Below are 16,981 nucleotides of genomic sequence, written 5' to 3' on the forward strand. Positions count from 1 at the left end.
GGAGGAGGAGGAGGAAGGAAGAGGTGAGGGGAAAAGAACAACCACGGAGTGGCCAGCACCTGAAGGATGCCGCCTGAGGTTGTCCTCTGACACCCATGCCCACACCACACCACGCCCATGCCTGCGACAACTGTTGGGACTTCCTGGTGCTGACAGAAGAGCTCCTGCAACCATCCTGTGACCTGTGGCGAGCCCACAAAGCCAGCCCTGGTAAGGAATGAAGCCATCTCTGGGGTCTAGGTTTCCTCCCGTCTCTCAGACCCCATCCCAGACATGGCAGTCCTTAGCTTCCACCTGCAGCAGGGAGGAAGTCTGGCTCTGTGCATTGGAGTGTCCCCAGTATGGAGGTTCTGAGTCTGGTGTGCAAGGCACGCCATTAGGAGCAGACTCTGGGATGCAGGAGGCGTCTTTTTAGTGAGCACATCACATTGCAGGCCCACGGTCATTCATCACCACAGGGCTTGCTGAGAACTCAGGGTCTCCCACGTGGACGTGTCTCTCCTCTCCCTCCTGCCTCAGGCCTCCTCTTGACCTTACTCCTTCTTGGGGTTAGAAAGCCCCAGAAGCAGCAAGCTGCACGTTTTATCCTCCTGAGCCTCAGATGGCTGTCTCCCTTCCACTCACACTTTTCATCAACGGGGCCTTTGTTCAGTCCTGGGACAGAAGGAAGGCCTTGGACGGCAGCCACCAGGAAGCCCTGCTCAAAGTGCTGAGCCAGAGGACCTGGCAGAAGTAGGGAGGGGTGTGGGGCGTTTCCCCACCCCCAAGGAGCCCTCCCCCACCCCAGGTGGCTCCTCTCTGAGCAAGTCTGCTGTAGCATTGGATCCTGAAGTTCCCAGAACCATGAGCAATGAGGCTGCGCATCCCACCCTTTGCTGGGCCCGGCAGGAAAGAACGAAAGGGCCAGGGCAGTCTGGGAAAGAGCCCGAGCTGACAGACAGCCATGGCGGCTTGTGAGGGGGCATCTTGTTCAAGTTCTTCCAGTACGTTTGCTCTGTCCAGTGCACTCCTTGGGCAGGTCACCTATGGCCACCTAGTCTTAAGTTACAACAAATGGCACAAACAGCTTAAACAACATATGCTTCGTCCAGCTCTGGAGCTGGAAGACTCTTCTCCTTGGCTTACAGATGGCTTTCCTCTACGCAGACACAATCCAGGTGTCCAACACATCTTTATTGCATGGCTCTTTCTGGGAAAACATAGAGACGTCTGACCATCCCAAATGCTGGAGACCAAAAGAAGAATTCCATTGAAGTTCAGCCTGGTGAATTAATGAATTTATTAGGATGGCTTGCAGAAGCTGTCAGCTATGCAGCCCTCAGAAGATCCCTGGATGATTTATAGGAAGGTAAACCCTTGAGACATCCCACCTCAGTCAACTCTTTGATTCTCAGATAATCTTAGGGAGGAGTAGAGCCTCCTGAAGGTTTCCAAAAGGTCTTGTGAGCCTCCTGCCTTCCTGCACAGAGAGATAGATACAGCTCATTCAGTACAAAATATTTGCCTTGCAAATGCAAGGACCTAGTTCAGTCCCCAGAACACAGTAACAAAAAAGCACAGTAACATGCTTATTACAGCAGTGAAGAGGCAAAAACATATCACATACCTACACTCCTCAGCACACATACCCAGCACACACTACATACAACATATGTATAGACATACCACACACACACATACACACACACCAAACATACAGATTTATGCTACACACGCATACCCCAAACATATAGACAAACATCACACATACATTCTACTCAATACACATACCACACACCTGCATACATAACACACACACACTTATACACGCTATTGCATGCTACCATACACACATAGACATACATATACCACACAAACATTTCATACATACAGTACACATATACACATATGTCCCTTATACCACACAGGCATACTATACACACATATACCATACATGTACACATCGTACACACACCTCACACTCGATGCATTTTACATACTACACACACTGCACATGCCACATGCCATCCTATGTACACAGTATATATAATGTAATATACCATACACTACTACATACTAATATACACATACAAACAGAGCACACACACATCACCACACATATTATACACTGCTCAAGCATACACTATACACACTACAAGTGTACCACCCACACACTACCACACATACTCCCCAAGTACACATACCACATAAACATCACACATATCACACAGGTACCCACACATGCATTATATATACCATATTTACACACAAAATACCGTAGTATACATATAACACATAATTCCTCACATATATCACACATTCCACACACTACTACACACAAACCACATATATACTACACAGAGCACACACATGTCTCCCATACCATATACACAGTACCATACACATGCATATCTCACGAACACACCAGATACACATCACACACACATATAGCACATGAACACCTCAAATATACCATACATATCAAACCCTCACCGTACATACACCACATACTGCTACATACCTTCACACCACACACACACACACACACACACACACCACACATACACACACACACATACACACACACACACACACACACACACACACACACCAGAACAGCTAGGGTAAGCACTCAGACATGTGGATGCCAGGGAACCCAGGCGTGTCAGGTAAAGACGAGGAGCTGGTGTAGCTAGCAGGAAATGAAGCCTGGGAAAGCAGGCGCCTCCTCTCCTACCCGCCCCCTTCACTGTGTGGAGATGAGCACACCACGCCCAGCCTGGGCAGCCAGAACTAACTTTCTTCAGAACCTGATGGCTTTCAAATGCTGGGTCATCTTCTTGGGTTGTTCTTTGCCGCTGACGAAAGTCTGTGGGGCCAGCAGCTCAGCAGCCAGGGTTTCTCTTAGGATAGTCTCTGTCAGAGACACGCCAGGGGATTTCTTCAAACAGAAGCACTCCTGGTACAGAAATAGAAGGTGATTCACCTCCTAACAGCATTGACGCGCAGAGAAGCAGTTGCCTCACCTTGAGGCGTTCCAAGAGGCAGATCTCCTAATGCATTTCAAATCAGGTTAGAGAGGCAAAAATCTAATTTTCATACAACTTCTTATAGATGGGAATTTAACTAAAGCCTAGATCCAGATTAAGGAAGGTTCAATTTGGAGGCCTGGGAGAAGGGAAATGAGGGGGGGAGAAGGTGTTAGAGGGGTTAAAGGGGAGAAGCTGGGGACCCTGGGGAGAAGCTGGGGACCCTGGGGAGAAGCTGGGGACCCTGGGGAGAAGCTGGGGAAACTGGAGAGGCTGGGAAAGGCTGGCAAGTGCTCCATGAAGTTTGTTAGACAAAGACAGGTGGCATCTGGGGACCAGAGAGAGCCAGAGAGGAGGAGCATCATTAGTTGCCATGGTAATGAAGGAGCCAAGAAAAGGGGAAGGAGAAGGGGGTGTCTGGGGGAAGAGCTGCCTTTGCTGCTGCCTGCGGCATTCCCCCCTTTGTCTGAGACTCCATTGCCCTCTGAATCTGCTCATCTTCAGCACAAGTCAGTCACTGTGACATTAAGTCAAGAACACGTTAAGCATGGATGAGTGGGCACATACTTAGTGAATCACAGTGACTCTCTGGGTCTCCAAAAGACCCCTCAGGTCCAAAGTGTTCCCAGCCCTGTCCTGCCACAAAGCCTGGATTCCTGAGACTTCGCAACTGTTCAATTATAAATCTTCATTAGAAGGCTTAACATCTTGGTAATCCATTTCTAGGCTCTCAGAAGGAGGTGATCATTATGTGTAAGGACCTCAGTGTCCTCTTGGGAATTTCCACACCAGGATTCTGAATGTGTAAGACACACTAGTGGGCGGACTCCAGGCAGGGCATTGGCCAAGGTGGCACCAGTGACAGTCACTGTCTTAGTTGGGATTTCCATTGCGGTGAAGAGACATGACCAAGGCAACTCTTATAAAAGACAACATTTAAATGGGGCTGGCTTACAGGTTCAGAGGTTCAGTGCATTGTCATGAAGGTGGGAGCAGGGCAGCGTCCAGGCAGATGTGGGGTGGGAGGAACGGAGAGCTCTACATCTTCATCCAAAGGCAGACAGGAGAAGACTGGCTCCCATGTGACTAGGAGGAAGGTCTCAAAGCCTACTCCCATAGTGACACACTTCCTCCAACAGGGCCACACCTCCTAACAGTGCCACTTCCTGGGCCATATACAAACCATCATAGTTCCCATGTGTTTGTTCAAATATATTCTTTCTTTCTTTGGGGGGGACTCCCTCTTCCTCCACGAAGTTCAGGTGAGCTGACTTGTTACTTTTCTTGTGTTGTGTCCCGTAACCAAGGGACAGGAAGCACCTAAGGGAAGATGCCTTTCAACGTACATTTCAAAAGATATGGTCCATCGAGGCAGAGAAAGTACTGTTGCTGGGATGGCATGGAGATAATTACTAATCATCACTGTCAACAGGATTGGATTTGGGCTGCCTAGGAGATACACCCCTGAGTGTATCTTTGAGGGTGTTTCCAGATAGGCTTAAATGAGGAGGGAACTCCCCCTCCAAATGTGGGTGGCCTCCTTCATGAGCTGAGGTCACGGACTGAATATAAAAAGAGGAAACCGAGGTGGGCTGCTGGGCAGCGGTGGCACTGCCCTCTCACTTTCTGGCTGGGTACTAAGTTGGGGGAAGAAATGTGCAGAATTCCTGGTTGCTGTCTAGTTTTGCCTTAGGAAAGCTACCTGAGAATGAGGCCAATAGAAATAAAAGCAAAACATGAAGATAAGATATAGGGAGAGGAAATGGGAAAGGAAGGAGTGAAAATGTGAGGCCTTGATGGAATCGTTGAGCTGTCAATCCACCAGAAGGAAGAGACATCCCTGAGTGCTCCGAGCTCCCAGGCTGAACTGCATTTCTGTCCCTGTAATGAAGAACTCTACGTTGTACAAGGGCAGATGCTGTCTTTATGTCGTGCCACCCAGGCTCTGCAACAAAACTGAGCATCTCTTCCCAGCCTCATCTACGGAGGAAGATGTGGAGATGAGTCCAGACAAGGGGGTTTCCAGGCTACAAGGAGAGCTCCTGGGGGGCCCTGGAGAGCACGTGCCCTTCTGCATGGAGTAGCCCTGTCTGCTCCATCCTTGGGTTTAAACAGCCTCTGCACTGGCAAGGTATGGCAGAGAGGGCATTGATTGTGGTGCCAAGAGAATCACAGCAGGGCCTGGCTGGGAAGACAAGTCTACTGTTCAATTCAGGGGCCAGCTCATGCTGCCAAGGCACAGAGCTCTGCAATCTAAATGCCCATCGCGTGGTAGGTGGGTAGGAAAAAAGATAGGTCACCCGTATATAATTCCACAATGATGAGAAGTAACGTGCTTAATCCTGCTACCACGTGGATGGATCCTGAAAATGTTTATGGCAAGACAAATCCTGACACAAAAGATTGCATTTAATCTAATTCTGTTTATGTGAAATATTCCGAGTAGGAGACGCTAGAGATGGGAATGCACTTGTAGTTGCCTAAGATTATAGGAACAGGGAAATTGTGGGGTCATAGTAAGAGAGTACGGGGTTTCCCTTGGGGTCTTGAAACGTTCTGAAACTGATTATGATGGTAACTTCCTATACAGCTCTATGAATATACTAAAAGCATTTGAATTGTACACTTTTAAATGGGTAAAGTACATGCTAGGTGAATAGTCTCTTAATAAAGCAGTTCCCAAACGAAGAAAATCAAGTTGAGGTTCCCAGTCTTTGTGTGGCAGGGTGAGCCTCAGAAAGTCCTAGAATACATCATGAAGCTGACACCACTGTAGACTGACTCATAGTCACAAGCAAGCAAGACATTATTCTAGGCTGGCACACCAACAATCCACTCCAGCCTCAGTCTTTCTTAAGGGATGTTCCTCACCCAGGCGACACACCCAACTATGCTTTCTCTTTCTGAACCATTCCCTGGGATACATAAACCCATGGAGTTCCCCACCTCAAAGGCCTAGAACATGTTTCTAAGATCTGCAGGTGCTTCCCCAGACCGGTCCTCCATGTTGGTAGATGTAGCAAGCTCTCAAAGTTTGAGGCAGAGCTGGGTTGAAAGAAGAGCCCCCTATGGGTTGTGGGTGCAGCTGAGGAAGACAGCTCTCCACACAGCCCCGTACTCTCAGGAAGCCATCTGAGAAGTACCAGGATTCTAAATTTAAACTTGACCTGCTAGGTCATTATGAAGTATGATTCACCAGGGTAAGAGGCTAGGACACAGGGCCATGTCTTTGGCTACTTTGTGTCTGCATATAAACACCTGTGTTTGTGGCATTTACAAAAGCAAGGAGCTAAGATCCTTAAAAAGTGATACACTTGAGAGAGGACTTTCCCTCCCATTGTCTTCCCAGTGAATCAGGTGTGAAGTTCCCCAGGCTGTGATTACAGATTTCGAAAACAAGGTTCATAGATTTCTTGCTTCAGGCTAAACAGAAAGCCGCCACACAGTCCTGAAACCTTGAAGTTTAACGATTTCTCTCAACTAGGTCTCAGCTGAGACCAAAGATTTGGGACTTAAGGCACCGACTGAGAGGTCTGTGAGGTGAGCTATGGAATCCATCAGTTTGGCTTTCTTGACTTTGCCTTTTAAGATAAAACAACAATGTCAAACTGACAGAAGCTCACTGGGAACCTCTAAGAACAAGGCTCCACACACTACCCAGTGCCTCCTGGAGGCCACCCTTACCTCACCCATGCCAACCCACCTTCTCCCCTCACCCCACCCATGCCAACCCACCCTCACCCCCACCCATGCCAATCCACCCTCATCTCTACCCATGACAACCCACCCTCATCTCTACCCATGACAACCCACCCTCTCCCCTCACCTCTACCAATGCCAACCCACCCTTACCCCTACCCATTCAAGCAACCTGAATTAGGGCACACACACATGCACACAAATGTGCACACACACACATACATTCGCACATACATGTGCACACACACGTGCATATACACATACACACAGTCACAATTATACACCTGCACATATATGTGCCTACATGCAGGCACTTGCACATACACATACATATACAGACACACGTGCATACACAGGCAGTCACACATGAACACATGCACACACAGAGAGAAAAGGAAGGAAGTCATTGGAAAGAAGGGTTCGGGGGTTTAGAGGGGAATGGTATAGTTGGTCAAATATAAAGTTGTCAAAAATGATTTTTAAAATGATAGTGAACAGTCACGAGAAATGTGTTGTTAAATGAACTCATTTTGTGTGAATACAGGTATAAAAAATAGCCATGCTGGAGGGAGGGAGGCTGTGGTAGGGATCCAGGAGACTTCCATTCATAAAAGTGTGGGCTCAGCCAACAAGTGCAGTAGAAATGTGTGATGCCGGAGAGAGAGAGGAAATGGCTCCAACGTCTTCATGTATTTTTAAAAGGGATGGTGGTGGGTAGCCAACCACTGCGGGGTTGCATTTAGAAACATGTTTCAGAGTACTGTAACCATTTTACTTTAAAATGTCAATATTTGCAATATACCAGAAAATGTATTCCATGTGACGATTTAAACTGAGGGAAAAGATTTGAGTGCTTAAGCCTAAAAATGTACAAGAAGCTGCATGGATTTGTTTCCTAAGAAATCTAAGAAAAATGTGTGAGTGTGTGTGAGTGTGAGTGTGTGTGTGAGAGTGTGTGTGTGTGTGTGCACACATGTGATATGTGTGTATGTGTGTGTGTGTATTTATTAATTGATGTGTATGTACACAGTCATCCAGGAGTCGGAGCATCCGTGTGCATGACTGCCTTCGATGGAATTGACATTTGCAGGCAATAGGAAGCTGTCTAGAACACATGCAAAACCTAGGGTTGCAAATGTCCCCTGGGTCTTTGCCAGTCTGTCCCAGGCTTTCTAGAGGGAAGTGGAACTCTCTTACACTGGCTAGGTGGGCAGGGGCCGCTCCTTCGCTGCATGAAGACTGTCCTTTGGGTCTGTTTATCTTGATGATTCTCTCAAAAATGCCCTTCTCTGCCTTACAGATCCAGGTAAATTCTGTCTGCTGTGCTGTCCTGTCCCACCTTGCCTCTCCCCTTTCTTTCAGGAAGTTCCCCGAATACCAGGGGTCCCAGCCTCAAAGACCAGGGTCCCTAAAGCTGCCTGTCCTGTCCTCACTTCTTGGCTTGAACCTAAAGTTTTCTCATTCTGTTTCCAATTCTATTTCCTGGGCAATAAGATGTGGATAATCAGAGTGCAGGGAAAGGAAATGGGCCGACCGCCTGGCACAGAGCTTGGCCTGCAGTCAGAGCTGCGCCTCCAGCTGCTCGCAGCAAATACTTACTAATGAAGCAGCAAAATAGCGTTTCCAGTCCATCAGAAAAATCAGAGCATCTCCTTCCTCTGCACTCAGGGGACCAAGAGGAGTTCCCAGGCCCTCGAGTCTCTTTTAAGTAACTTGCCAACTTGGGGTGAGGCAGCCGGCATCCCTCCCCTCCTCCCACAGCTGCTGGGCCTTGGCACAGCCAGGGAGCTATGAGGTCATGCTCACACCACGTGACCACCGCTGCATCTGTCAACCGTGATACAATTACTAAGACAGTCAGACCAGAGTTTCTGACATTCAAACCTGCTCTTCCCTCCTCCTTCTCCTTGGGCTCTTTCACAACCAAGGGACCGTCTCAAAAGTTCAGGAATCTGAGGTGAATGCCTTCCAGCAAGACAGCTTTAAAAGGAGAGGGATGAAAACGGCCAAGATTGTAGTTCCTGCTGCTGCAATTTGAAAACCAGGCTTGAGCCCTGATCTTAAAATCTCTTCTATTGAAGCAATTTAGCATATGCATTAGCAGTCCCTTAAAAAGTATGAGACTCTTTAATTCCAATAACACAAGTCTAGGGTGGAAATACTTAAAACTGGGACAGAACTTTAGGTACCCAAAAATCACTGCTTTATTAAGATAAGCAAAATATACAATGGCACTGAATAAATTAAAGTATATAAAACAACACAGTCCTAGGAAGTCACTATAAATGATGATCTCAGGACTGCAATAATGGCTCTGGAGTTAGGAGCATTGGCTGATTTATTCTCAGCACCTGTGTGGTGACTGACCTCTGCCTGTCCAGTTCCTGAGGATCTGACACTCTCTTCTGGCCTCTGGGAGTACCAGACACCACCCACATATATGGACTGCATATACATGCATGCGCTCAAAGCACTCAAACACAGAAGACAAAAATTAAGAAAACAATTAAAAAAATCTCTCCAAAAATGCTTCCTGAGATGGTTCATGCATTTAAAAAAAATAAGAGTGGCTGATATTTATGGAGTGCCTACTGTATACCAGCTCTGATGGTAGCTTTCTGTGGAATGATTCTTACACCTTGAAAAGGCAAGTACTATAATTATCCTTCTAAAGTGCGATCGGGAGAAGAAAGTTGCCCAGGGTTAACTAGCTGACTAGTGGATGAATACTGGGACTTAGAATTTAGTCAAAGGATCAGGGGGCAGGGCCTGGATTTGAATTCAGTTCCTATTAGCCTAGACTCTGACCTCCTAACCTTCATGCACTTATTGCTTACCACAATAATAGTGAGTAAAATAAATAAATGGATAAAACCATTTTAAGTCACATGATAACACTGCATATACACCATTAGGCCAATGATGTGTCAGCATGTACACAGGAACCCTGCACACAAAACACTGAGGGAATGGTGCAGGGTGTGGTGGTCCATGCTTGTATTCCCCACACTTGGGAGGTAGAGGCAGGAACATTAGGATTTGAAGGTCAGCTTTGAAGGTCAGTGAGTTTTGAGACCAACCAATGTTATAAGAAAATCTCTCTCTCTCTCTCTCTCTCTCTCTCTCAAAGCAGAGCTCCACATTTTTACTATGGTATCTCTCAGTAGCATGAGTAGACAAAATACTATGTACAATTCTATTTCACTTTTTAAAAAGGCTTTACCCACGGCATGATTTACAGAAATGAAACTTTGGAAGTAACTCAGCTGTCAATTTCTGCTGGCTTCATTACATTATGAAACATGTTGCTTGCAGTAGTTTAGAGACACTGAAAATGAAAATTACAGCCTCGCAGTGGTGGTACAAGCCTTTAATCCCAGCACTCAGAGGCAGAGGCAGGCAAATCTCTGTGAGTTCAAGGCCAGCCTAGTCTATAGAGGGAGTTTCAGGACAGCTAGGGCTACACAGAGAAAACTTGTCTTGAAACAAACAAGCAAAGAAAATGAAAATTACAAAGATCCATGATTTTTTTACAAAAACCTGGATATAAAATGATTAGTATAATAAATATATTGTGCATAATTATTTAAAGATATATTTTATTTTTATTCACCAGGGAAAGTGAGCATATGGTAACTTTAAAAGGATATCCAAATTATAAACTTCAAATACTAAATGCTCCAAGTTTTAAGGCGCGTTAGTCATTCTGGACTTCCATAATGTGTTCTTTTTTTCTGGTATAATGCAGTAATAAAAATAATTCCGCTGAGTTAAGGTTTGGTAACAAAATTAGCATGGAACACATAGATCTCGCTTTGGCTTTTTCCGAGAGCTTTCTATTTTGTTTCACGTTCCTGTCAAATCACCCCAATGAGAGCTGCATTTTTCTACCGCTTTAACAAAGGAAAGTTAGGACAGAAAGTGAGTTACTTGGTTACTCCTATAAACAGCTTGCAAATCTGCAACAAGAACCTCTGTCAATGATCTCCCACCCAGTGCCCAGGCCCTTTTATGCTGATTTCTTTATATCAAGGGCTGCTGGGGAATACAAGCTGCTAGTACGAAGACCCCCCCCCACGGTCGTGTGCTGAGCCTTCCCAGTGGGGCAGCCTGCGCTAGGAAGCCGGCCCTGTTCATACTCTCTTGGGACACCTAAGGTCTGGAGTGTTCTCTTGCCTCATTTCTAACCGCATAGATACATTGTAACCCTTGTATCCTAAAGCAGACTTCCTAGGAACACTCCCTGCCCTTGGCTATGGAGATAAGCTTGGATTCCATTCTCAGCACCACAAAACAAAACAAGGTAAAACAAATTATAGCTTTGGAGGGGGCTTGGACTTAATTGGGAGTACACCTTCGTGAATGGGGTAAGAGAGCCCGAGGGAGCTTACACCAAATCTCTGGGCCTTGACTCTCCAGCTTCAGACTGTGAGCAACCAGTTTCTGATGCTCAGAAATGGTCTCCTGGAAGGCGTTTGGTATCTAAGGCATTCAGACCGATACAGGAGTGGCCTCTTCATCGCCCCCTCTGCTGAGAGCCAGTGCTTAGCCCCGCCCCATCCTCTCTGCTCATCTGCTAATATGTCTGCCTCCTTTTTCCCCACTCAGACGCCAGGGACAATTGGGAGGGCCCTGCCTGAGCTGGGACTACGGAGGACTTCTTAATATTTTCTCAGACCAATGTAAGCCTTCTTTCCAGGTCCACCCACTGGCTATTCTTTCGGTGTCCCTTCCATCGATGCCCTCACCATCCATATCAGAAGGTTCCTTAAGGCCTTTATTGTCCTGTTCCGTGCACAGGGCACTTAGCAACGATGCAATAAATATTTTCAGAATGTGTGAGAAAGAAGTCTGTTGATATGCAATTCCACTAAGCGAAAAGTCAGGACTCAGATTCCAAAAATACAAAGACAAAACAAAACTTCAAATACCTCCCACTGTTTTCCTCCTGGCCAGTTAAAGCCCTGCTTCCACTCTGCCCTCCCCTCCCCCCACCCCTCCTCTCCATCCTTCCCTCCCCCACCCCTCCCCTCCCCACACATCTAGTCTACATCAAGTCTATATTTCTTTCCCTTCTCTCCCTTGCTTCCTTTCTTCTTTCCTTCTTTCTCAGAGATTTATCAGTACCCACTGGGAGATAGCCCTGCGTCAGGTGCTGTGGGCAGAGCAGACCTTCCTACCCATTTTGTTCTTTGGGCAAGCCGTCCTTCCCTGGTGCTCTCCTGTCCCCCCTGGGTCCTCATTGTGACTGACCAGCACTCAGGACCTCCTGAGACTGAAACACGGAAGGCTTCTCTGTGGCACCAGCTATGGTCATGTAGTTATTGTCATATCCAACCCACTGACCACCAAGGCGCTCAATTCCTACACAGTGTATTTTATTTTATTTTTTATTTTTATTTATTTTTTAATTTACATTGCAGATGATTTCCCCTTTTCTGGGTCCCCACTCCCCAGAAGTCCCATAAGCCCTCTTCCATCCCCCTATTCTTCCATCCACCCCTTCCCCTTCCCTGTTCTGGAATTCCCCTGTACTCTTGCACTGAGTCTTTCCAGAACCAGGGCCCACTCCTCCATTCTTTTTGGACATCATTTAATTTGTGGATTATGTCCTGGGTATTCAGTGAGTGCATACCATGATTGATCTTTTGAGACTGGGTTACCTCACTTAGTATGATGTTCTCCAGTTCCATCCATTTGTCTAAGAATTTCATGAATTCGTTGTTTCTAATGGCTGAATAGTACTCCATTGTGTAAATATACCACATTTTTTGTATCCATTCCTCCGTTGAAGGACATCTAGGTTCTTTCCAGCTTCTGGCTACTACAAATAGGGCTGCTATGAACATAGTGGAGCATGTGTCCTTATTGCATGCTGAAGAATCCTCTGGATATATGCCCAGTAGTGATATAACAGGGTCCTCAGGAAGTGACCTGCCCAGTTTTCTGAGGAACCGCCAGACTGATTTCCAAAGTGGTTGCACCATCTTGCAATCCCACCAGCAGTGGAGGAGTGCTCCTCTTTCTCCACATCCTCGCCAACACCTGCTGTCTCCTGAGTTTTTGACCTTAGCCATTCTGACTGGTGTGAGGTGAAACCTCAGGGTTGTTTTGATTTGCATTTCCCTAATGATTAATGATGTTGAACATTTCTTAAGGTGTTTCTCAGCTCTCCGAAGTTCTTCATGTGAAAATTCTTTGTTTAGCTCCGTACCCCACTTTTTAATGGGGTTATTTGGTTCTCTGGGTTCTACTTTCTTGAGTTCTTTGTATATATTAGATATTAGCCCTCTGTCGGATTTAGGGTTGGTGAAGATCCTTTCCCAGTCTGTTGGTTGACGTTTTGTCCTTTTGACGGTGTCCTTTGCCTTACAGAAACTTTGTAGTTTTATGAGGTCCTATTTGTCAATTCTTGATCTTAGAGTGTAAGCTATTGGTGTTCTATTCAGGAACTTTCCCCCTGTGCCCATGTCCTCCAGGGTCTTCCCCAGTTTCTTTTCAATTAGTTTCAGTGTGTCAGGTTTTATGTGGAGGTCCTTGATCCATTTGGAGTTGAGCTTGGTACAAGGAGATAAGAATGGATCAATGCGCATTCTTCTGCATGCTGACCTCCAATTGAACCAGCACCATTTGTTGAAAAGACTATCTTTTTTCCACTGGATGCTTTCAGCTCCTTTGTCGAAGACCAAGTGACCATAGGTGTGTTGGTTCATTTCTGGGTCTTCAATCCTATTCCATTGATCCACTTGCCTGATATTGTACCAATACCATGCAGTTTTTATCACTATTGCTCTGTAGTAGAGTTTAAAGTCTGGGATATTGAATCCCCCTGAAGTTCTTTTACTGTTGAGAATAGTTTTAGCTATCCTGGGTTTTTTGTTATTCCAGATGAATTTGAGAATTGCTCTTTCTAGCTCTATGAAGAACTGGGTTGGGATTTTTATGGGAATAGCATTGAATCTGTAGATTGCCTTTGGCAAGATGGCCATTTTAACTATATTAATCCTGCCAATCCACGAGCATGGAAGTTTTTTCCATTTTCTGAGATCTTCTTCGATTTCCTTCTTCAGAGATCTGAAGTTCTTGTCATATAGGTCTTTCACTTGTTTGGTTAGAGTCACCCCAAGATACTTTATGCTGTTTGTAGCTATTGTGAAGGGGGTCATTTCCCTAATTTCTTTCTCAGTCTGCTTATCCTTTGAATATAAAGGCTACTGATTTGCTTGAGTTGATTTTGTAGCCAGCCACTTTGCTGAAGTTGTTTATCAGCTGTAGGAGTTCTCTGGTAGAGTTTTTAGGGTCACTTAAGTATACGATCATATCATCTGCAAAAACGAATGGCAGTGACTTTGAGACTTGTTCTGGATCCCAGGTTATCTATCAGCAGGTACCAACAGGTTATGACCCTGGCTGGACTGCTTCCTTACTTCCTCAGGACTTCAGATTCAAGCAGATGTTAAGATTGCTGGGTGTCCTGGACCTCGGAGCCTCCTGTAGCCTCCAGGACAAGTCTTCATGGGTTTGGGAGCCTCCAGCACCACCGGCCATAGGTTCATTGCCCAGTGATGAAAGAGTTCACACTCATCTCTCTCGGGAGCTGGCAAAAGATGGGCAAGAGTCAGAGGCCTGCATCTTAGAGCCCGGTGGTGGGGTTGGGGGCTTTAGCTGTGTCTTCGGGCAGGAGGACCCTACCTTCCCTGTAGAAGAGGGCCACCATGCAAGCCCCATGAGCTATGATTTTGCTCAGGAAGCCAGAGGTCCTTTTGCTTTACAACAGAAGCTAGGGGCGATGATGGGGGAGGGGAAGCAGAGCTGCCTTTCTCTGCTATCAGGAGTGAGGGCAACATCAGAGGAGGGATCTGAGGTTGGAGAAGTAAAGTGTCTGCTGGAGAAAGCAGCAGGGTGAAGAGCAGTGTCCCCAAGCAGTCAAGCAAGGTGCCACAGTGGCTCCTCAGAGGTCCCAGTAGGGCTGCGGCTGGGTCCAGGATAATGTGATGGTCCATTTCTAAGTTCCCTATGACTTTAGGGTCAGCACCAGAGCCCTTGCTGGATCTTTGCAGGACTGGTCTCTGGTCTCACATCCATCCATCTCCGTCTGCTACTCTCCAGGAAGCAGAGCTGAATGTATTTTCCTCCTCCTCCTGCTGACAGACCTAACTCTCGATGAAGCACACATCTGTGTGGTGGTGGTGGAGCTGCTGGTGCCGGCTAACACTCCTCAGCTCCGCTCCGTGGGAGGAGTCTCCAGAGTCCCCATGCCACTTTAGGCACAGCCTCTCTGCCTTGCAGCCAACAGCTTTCCTCACACCTCAGGGGGAGGCGCTAATGAGGGGAACAGGGGGGGAGAGTTGTGCTGACTGTAGATTCTCACAGTTTGCTCCAAGAACACTTTGGGGCTGGATGCGATTGCTAATGAAGAGTGCCCACCTGCTAACAAAATGCATGCAACTTCTAAAGCCAAGGCCCTGGGGTAGGGCGCCTAGCCTTGTGCTCCATCGTGAGGCAGTCTTCCACCAGTGTCTGAAGTTAGTACTGAGGCCATGCAGATTCAAAGGCTGGAATATGCATTTCCCACAGCACTTGTGGAAGACACTGGTCAGGAACGGGCCCTTCAGACAGCTTCAGTCTGTGCACACCGCAAAGCAAGGCCATGCCCATCAAAGGAAGGTGTGCAGACGCCCCAGAGGCATCAGGGCGAGAGGCAAAGCAGGAGACACAGTCTTCTTGAGTTCAGCTGCTCCCTTACAGGATTCCTTCCAGGGACAGTGGAGGAAGAATTTTTTGTCAAGCTCTGATTCTGAAATACCCCATAGATGCTTTCCTCTAGACCCTTGAATCATAGCCCTTTCCTTCTTACAAGCCAGAACAGGAGAGACCCTGGAGTCTCCCATTCAGAATGTTCGTGAATACTCACCCAGAGCCTCCTCTGTTGCCCAACGCCAGATGCAAAAGCCACCACAAGCAGCAGGACAACAGAGACTGAAGACGATCCCTGTCTGGAAGGCAGTGTGTGGGAGAAGAGACAGGCGGGAAAGAGTGCCAGCACACAAAGACCATCTTTTGCTGACCCCTCAAGAGGACACAGTCCTTGTGGCTGGGAACTGGGAAGATGTTGGGGCTTGCTTAAGCATCCCTCTTTTGCATCGCTGAAGGGACATGAAGGATTATACTGGAGCCATTGGAAGAGAGGACAAGGAGGAAGGGGTTGACGAGGAGGAGAAGGAACAAGGAGTAACGTGGAGTGCGGCAACTCTGTGAGGAACCGAATGTGGCAAAACAAGGAGACATGGAGACGGGACTTAGGAGATAAGAGATTCAAGAGGCTTTCCAGCCCTTTCCTGAGGCTCCACGAGATTTCCACCCCTGCGTCCTGTGAGGCATCCAACTTACTAATAACATGACCCCAAATTTGTGTTTGAGTCTCACAGGCCTTCTATTCAGTACACTGTGGTTCTACCCTGACAGGGCATAAGCATTTTACTCTGGAAAGTTGTTTGGAGTTTCTTCTGTTCCAAACCTTTTCATCAATGGCACTAACACGGCTTCAGCCTGAAAGCACACCCACCCACACAGCACTAAGTACACAATGACAACCTCTTGGTTCTCTTTCCCATCACACTGAGCCTGAGCTGAGGTCAGTCTACCACTGAAGCCTCTGAACGCCATAGAACATGTATGTACACCTTCCTGTGACCCACCATGCACACGGGGAGAGGAGGGCAATGCTAGCTGGAGATGTAGAAAGCTGGACTTCAGAGCACCGGGGAGATGGGAGAGACAGGCCAAGAACAGGTTTCAGGAATACAGGCAGGCTCCTGGAATCAGTAGTGCGCATAAACCGAGGCTCCAGAATCACGGCCCCTCCCCCAGTGTCCCACTGCAGCCTCTCCTACACAACACAACTCCAGAGATACCTTCCGGAGTCTCAAGGCAGTGGCTCCAGGGACGTTAAACTGCGCTTGCAGCTTCTGATTGCCTGGTGGTTTTCTGAGCCTGAGCCTGGGGAAGGTGTACCAGACACACATCCATGATGCTGACCCTCACTAAATACCACTGTTCCAAGTGACCACACCTGAAACAAGAGGAAAAGCACACTTCACATTTGAATAAGCTTAGAGCTTCAGATGCCCAGGTCAAAGGTACGATTCACATCTCGCCTAAGGCAAAGCTGACAGATAGACATCTTCATCCCAGACTTTGAAATGTCCCAGAAACTGCCAAGACAGATGGACTACAACTTGACTTCTAAGCATAGTTTGGGATTTATTCCAAAG

The 16,981-nt window shown here is 47.1% G+C and overlaps 1 long non-coding RNA gene across 1 annotated transcript; it reads right to left on the reverse strand.

The window, feature by feature from the left end:
* Positions 1 to 1,121: 1,121 nt before the first annotated feature.
* LOC127686765 (uncharacterized) lies at positions 1,122 to 4,058 on the reverse strand. The gene is made up of 3 exons (XR_007978240.1): positions 3,964 to 4,058; positions 2,778 to 2,938; positions 1,122 to 1,459 (listed from the first exon to the last, which is right to left on the reverse strand). It is a non-coding gene; the product is annotated as an uncharacterized LOC127686765 (long non-coding RNA).
* Between the last annotated feature and the right edge of the window lie 12,923 nt (positions 4,059 to 16,981).

Source organism: Apodemus sylvaticus, chromosome 6 (assembly GCF_947179515.1).
Source record: "Apodemus sylvaticus chromosome 6, mApoSyl1.1, whole genome shotgun sequence".
Lineage (NCBI taxonomy): Eukaryota > Metazoa > Chordata > Mammalia > Rodentia > Muridae > Apodemus > Apodemus sylvaticus.